The following is a 6,381-nucleotide window of genomic DNA, read 5'->3' as shown; positions in this document are numbered from 1 at the left end:
GTGGCTGGCACAGACCTCACGACACCACTGAGCCCTCCATCTGTGAAGTGGGAATAACAAACCCCACAGGAAGCCCCTAAGGACTGCTATGTTTTCTGACCATCTCTGGGGCAGGCAGATAATGCGTGCTCAGGCAGCTTTGCTAAATTAAGTATTGACACTTGCAATATTTAGGCCACCATCCCTGAGGGGTTTCCTTCTCCAGATTGACTGTCACACCTTCAAGAAGGGGTCTTCAAACTGAGCGGCTCTCTAAATACATCAGGGACCGACATCAAAGCTGTCAGTCAGCACCCTTCAATGCCATTGCCCTGCCTCTAAGTCCAGTCCACAACAGTCTCCCCCCTGGATTTTTCTAGCAGCCTCCTAATGGGCCCCCAGTCTCCTGGCATCCCCCCCTCCCAAACAGCTCTCCCACACCAGCCACGGCAAGTTTCCAAAAACACACGTCTGACCCCACCTGTCACCTGCAGAGAACCTTCCACAGCGCCCCACTGCCCTGGAATAAAGTCCAAACCACTAAGCCTGGTTGGCCAGACCCCGGCCAACATCTGCCAACCCTCCATGCACCCTCCTCGCCCTCCTGCCTCCAGGCCTCTGCACAAGTTGTTCCACGGTCCAGGAAACTGAACTCTCTGTCCCCTGTGCCTCTTCCCATGTTCATGGTTCTCCCCTTCTAGACTCTTAAGGATATGACTGCTAGCCTCATCTTTGCCAGTGCCTTGCAATATTTCTTAAATAAATGAATGAATGCACATATAAAATGTCCTTCTGAGGATCTTTTTCTGAGTTGGTTAAAGATGTATTTTAGCGATGCTGAGAGAGGAGAAATAGTCAGGGCCGGACGGCTGGCTCCTCCGTTTTCCTGCCAAGGTCAGCCTTGAATAAAAGCCAGCCCCAGGACCTCCATGGATGGGGGGAGGGGGGTCCCAGCCTCAGAATCTGGGGTGATGGCTGCATCCCCAACACGAAGAATCAACGCTAGACTGCAGGGGCCAGCTGATTGCTCCATGGCTAGAACGTTAGCAGGGGGACAGGTCCTGAACTGCCCTGGGCCGACTGTTTGTCCAGTGCTTCTCACACAGTGGTACTCAATACACGCTGATTGACTGACATGCGCCCAGCTGAGACATGTCCCCAGACACTGTACTGAAACTCTGCACTTCTCTCGCGTAATTGCACCCTTGTCAAGCATGCAAATCCTTTTAAAAGTATTCCCCCCAAAACCACCAAGACCCGGGCTTGTGTCTGCACAACTCCCTCGGGAACTGTCCCTGGCAGAGGGAAGGAAGGAGGCGCCAGTGTCTGGAGCGAAGGCATGTTTGTCCAGGAGACGTGATGGATTAGCAGAGGGAAAGCTAGGCCAAGGGAGAAGCCTTGTCCAAATGTCCTGGTTACTGATTAGCCAAACCTCAGAGCTCCTCTGTGCAAGGGGGGATCAGAGGGGCAATTAACCCATTTGGAAGAAAGGCCAAGTTAAATATCTCTCTAATCCTGCAGTTAAAAAAGGCAGCAGGTTGGTTTCTGGAGCCTCCCCTCAGTGGCCATAGGGCAAGCCCAGGAGATGGGGCATGGGAAAGGAGGGCCGTAGAAGGAGGGAGGCACTAATAGTTATGGAACCCCCTTGTATCACACCTAGCACACCGATCCATTCCGCCAGCCCCCTAGAAGAGGGATTGTGAACCGCCCCCCTCCCCAAGCCCATTTTGTCCGGAGAGGAAATCTGGGCTCAGACAGGTTAAGTGTTTTCCCAAGGTCACAAAGAAAAAGCTTTTTCTTCGTGCAACAGGTACAGCCCTTTCCCTTCCAAAAGGTAATGGCTGCTCCCGGCTAGAGAAAGTTCAGTCTCTGCGGGCAGGGAGCCCCGGCCACCTAGGCGGCCCGCGGAGGTCACACGGCCGGCCGCTCCGGGGACAGGGAGCAGGGTTTCAGGGCGCGGCGCCCCCAGCTCCCAGGCCAGTGTGCGCCAGGGGGGTGTGAAAAGGTCAGGCTCGGGAGGGGGTCAATGGGCTGCTTCCTTTCCCGGGGGGCCCCACCCGTGGTCCGGGGCGGCGCCGCCACCGGGGCGGGGACCACGCGGGCCTTCCCGCGAGCGAGGGACTGAGCCTTAATCCCATCAGGGCGCCTCTGCCCGGACAAGACCAGCGCAGGGGCGCGCAGGCCCGGCCCGGAGGACCCCGGCGACCAGAACCCCGGCCCGGGCCCGCGCACTGCCCTTCCCACCCCCCCGCCGTCCCCGTGCTCCCCTCTCCCGGGCTGCGTCTCGCTCGTCGCCCTGGCTCCCCGCTGTCCACCTCCGGGGCCTTCTGCCCGCCCGGATATCCAGATCCTGGCAGCTCCAGGCTGGGTACCCCAGATCTCCAGCGATCCCTCGGCTCCCGGCCACCAGATCTCCCCTTGGAACCTCCCCCCGAGGCTCAGACTGGCGTTGGGGGGCGAGGGATCCGCTCGCTCCCGTCCGGAATCGCCCTACGCCGTCACCCCTGGCTGGGGACCCAGGGATCCCAGGCCGCCGCTGCCCGATCCCCTGCTGGGATCGACTCCCAAGGCGCCACCCGGGTGGCGCGGGATCCACTGCATGCCCTGTGCGGGATCTTCCCGCGGGATCCACCCCCAAGTCTCGGGAGACAGATTCCCCGGCTCCCACGCCAGGACCCTCCCTCCCCGCAGATCCGGAGCCCGGGGAGATCCGCCGGGTCCCCGCCTCTCCCCCGGCCAACTTTGCCAACTTTTCTCCCGGGGCCTCGGCCGGGCAGAAACTTGGCGACCTTCTCCCGCCGCTGCCTCCCCGGGTCCCCAGCGGGTCGGGACTGGGGGCGACCGGCCGGCCCCCTCCCCCGCGGCCGCCGCGCAACCTACCCTGGAGCCGCCGCCGGCCCGCGCCGCGCCGCCACCTGCCCGCAGCCCGCGGCACCTGCCCGCGCCGCCCGCGGCCCCGCGCAGCCTAGCCTGCTGGGGGCGGGGCCTCGGGCGGGGACGCGCCCCGTCGCCATGGGAACCGCGGCCGGCGGCGCCTGCGCGGAGGGGCTCGGGGTGGAGCGCCGCCGTCCCGACCCGAGCCGCTGGCGGGCGCCTGGGCCGGGGGGCTCCCGGCGGGTCACAGGTCGCGAGCCCGCCCGAGACCCCCGCTCCTGGCGGCGCATTGCCCCTCGAGCCCCGACCCCGCCGTGTCCGACTGCGCACGTTACTTACGTCCCCCACCCGCGGCCCTGGGCTGGTCCCCAGGCACCGGCGAGGTCTGCGCCCCCGAAAGCCTAAGGCGGCCCGCAAACCGGGAGGCGCCCGGGGAAGGCTGGTTCCTCGCACCGCCGGGGCCGCGGGCACCCGCTCGGGAGCGGCCCAGTCCGCGCGGGGCACTGGCGCCCCCTGGCGGCACGCGGGGGACTGCAGCTGGGGTGTCCCCTGCGCCAGGCGCAGCCCCTCCCGCCACAGTGTTGGGGTAGGGGGTGCGGGGTAATGGCATAGAGACTTGGGGACAAGTTGACGGAATCCTAGGAAGTCGCCCCTGGGGGGGGAATGCCTGTTCTGTCATCCTTTACTCACTTCATTCAACAAATCTTTATTAAGCACCTACTGTATGCTGGGTGCTAGAGACATGTGGTGAAGGTGCTGGCGAGGTCCAGGCTCTTCTGGAGCTTACAGATATTGAAAAAAAATAACTGCACGAGTACACTGAATTGCCTGTGTGACACGTGCTCCTAAGGAAAATGTGCAAAGAGTGAATAACCAACCGGAGAACCTAAAATCATATGCGCCTAGACCTCGCTGAAATTGAAGAGAAAGAAAAAACATCCCATTGTGTGGCTTCAGGGGAATTGGCAGGGAGCCCTCTTGCCTCATTTTTCTCTTAAGTTGTTGAGGGGTGTGTGTCCCTGGGCGTGTGTACGCGCGCGCGCGCGTGTGTGTGTGGGTGTGTGTGTGTGTGTAAGAAGCAAGGGCGGCTTCTGTCACATCCTTTGCACGGCAGCCCTTCTGCAGTTGGGACCCCCACCCCCATTTTATCAATGAGCCCCCTGCAGCTCCCCAGCAGACTTGCCCACAGTGATGGCACCCAGAAATGGTGGGGCATCGGCTCTCTAAGGTCTGCTACGTCTTAGGATGTTGTCCTTTATCATCTGGATGTCTTGAGCACGGTCCTCCACAGGACCTAACTGAGTGACATATGACTACCACTTCTGGAGAGAAGTCTTCGAGGCAGGAGATCAGGAAGGGATGGATTGAAAATTAAAATCCCTCAAAATCCACCTTTAAGCAGGGCTTTGACATGGCATGCATGTGTTATAGGAGCAAGGACAAGTCATTGTTTATTGTCTGCTCTTCTGTCTGGAACTCCTCCAGGAGGGACTTTTGTCTCTTGCTCACTCCTGAATATATGCTGGGTGCATGAATGACCTGCTGCTGCTTCTCCTCCCTAAGCTTAGGGGAACTTCCTGTCTCTCCTGGGAAAATCTCCACGATCCAGAATAAGGGGGCTGGAGGTCGTGTTTAACTGAATATTCCATGTTTCTAAGCTCCCCAGACTGAGTCTTCCACCATGGCACTTCCTCTCTATCCCAGAATGTAAGCCCTGGAGGGGACAAGATGGCCCACCTCCTGCCACCACCACCCTGCCCCGCAGGGACCCCAAACCCAGACATGTCCCCAGCCCTCACCACCTGCCCTATTTGCCCAAAGAGATGCCCAGCCCCGGCCGGGTGTTAGCTCTTCCATCCCTGTCTGGCTTTGCGGGGTGCCCAGAACTGTCAAACTACAACTCCCAGAGTCCTCCTGTCCTCAGAAGGGGTGGGACTTCCTGGTTCAGCCTGGCCTCAGCTGGTTCCCCCTGCATTCCTGCGTCCTCTCTCCCAGTGAGAGGTGCCAGCCAGCACACACCCAGAGGTTGGACGCTGACCAAAGAGGTGTCAGGTTGTGCACTGTTTCCAGAGCCACTACTCCCACCCCTGCTCCCAGCCCTGGCTTTTGTCTTCCTGAAGATAGAGGGCAGTGCCACCCAGGGACTTTCCCAGAACCTTTTCTCTGCCATCTTCTGCCTCCTCCTCCAGGAAGTCTGTCCTGATGAGACTGCCTGTTCCCAGAATCTCTGGCAGCTGTGTCCAGTAGAACTTTCTGCAGTGACAAAGATGTTCTGTATCTGCACTGTCCAACATTGCCCACCAGTGACCACTGAGCACTGGAAATGAGGTCAGCGAGACTGAGGGACTAAATTTTAAATTTTATTTAATTTAAATTTAGACCAGTATGTTCTTTGAAATGTTTTCCCTCAACACCAGTCGTTTGCCCATGCCATGCTCCCTGCCAGGAAGACTTTGCCCTCCACCTGCCCATCATCTGGTTAACAACTACATGTCCCTCAGACCTTAGCATCTTCCTCCGAGAAGCCATCCCTGACTACCAAGACTGAGTAGGTGTCACCTGAGTCTTGTGCCCTCCCATCCCATGACACTGAAGTATAATTGCCCAATTACTTCTCTCTCACTTTCTAGGTCCTTGAGGGCAAAGACCAGCGTAGTACCTGAAACAGCTGACAATCGATATTCGTGGCAATCAATGTTGAAGGAATGTTTTCACGTGTTATGACCCAGTGCCTGATTCAGTAATGCTACTAATGAAAGCTATGATTTATTGAGCCAACTACTTAGCCTGTGCTGTCTCATGAAACACCACAACACCTATAAAAGATGCTCTGTTAGCTCCCTTTTACAGACAAAGGATCTGAAGCTCAGAGAGGTTAAGTAAGTTGTCCAAGGTCACACAGCTATTATAGTATCTCAGCCTGGTTCCCTGGAAAACAGAGCCTAAGGCAATATGTGTTAGTGCTTTATTGGGGATGTAATCCCAGCTCAGCAAGGGTGAAGGGAAAGTGAAGGAAGGAGAGAAATACAAGACATGCCTGACTTGTCACTACTGGCCACAGCGTCTCTGGAAAACACTGCCCGGAGTTCCACCATTCAGGAAGTCTCTGGAGAAGCCACGTGGAACAGACCATTGCAGGGATGAAGGGCAAGGACTTCACTGGCTGACACCTCTCATCTCTTGTTCACCACTGGTCACAGCTGGGCCCAACTGGTCCACACTGCTGGGTCCTGTCACCTGCACCTCCAGGCAGCCACAAGGGAGGCCAATTCCACACACAGAGCTTCACCTGCGCCCGGAAGAGGAGGTGCCACAGCTCCCTCCTTCAAAGGGCCCAAGCAGGTCAGCGTGGATGACACCTGGGGGTGTTGGGAGCCTGAGCCATGATGCAGGCCGCCCCCGCTTCAGGCCTAGGTGGCCACGTGGCTGCAGCCACTGATGCAGGACGTCTGCAGGGAGGGGCTGGGGGGGCTGGATCATGTCCGATGGCGCTGGGCAGCCGGGAAGGACACAGCTGAGCACAACTGA

The sequence above is a fragment of the Lemur catta genome, chromosome 21 (assembly GCF_020740605.2).
Source record: "Lemur catta isolate mLemCat1 chromosome 21, mLemCat1.pri, whole genome shotgun sequence".
Taxonomy (NCBI): domain Eukaryota; kingdom Metazoa; phylum Chordata; class Mammalia; order Primates; family Lemuridae; genus Lemur; species Lemur catta.
Note: the sequence above shows the minus strand (reverse complement) of the source record.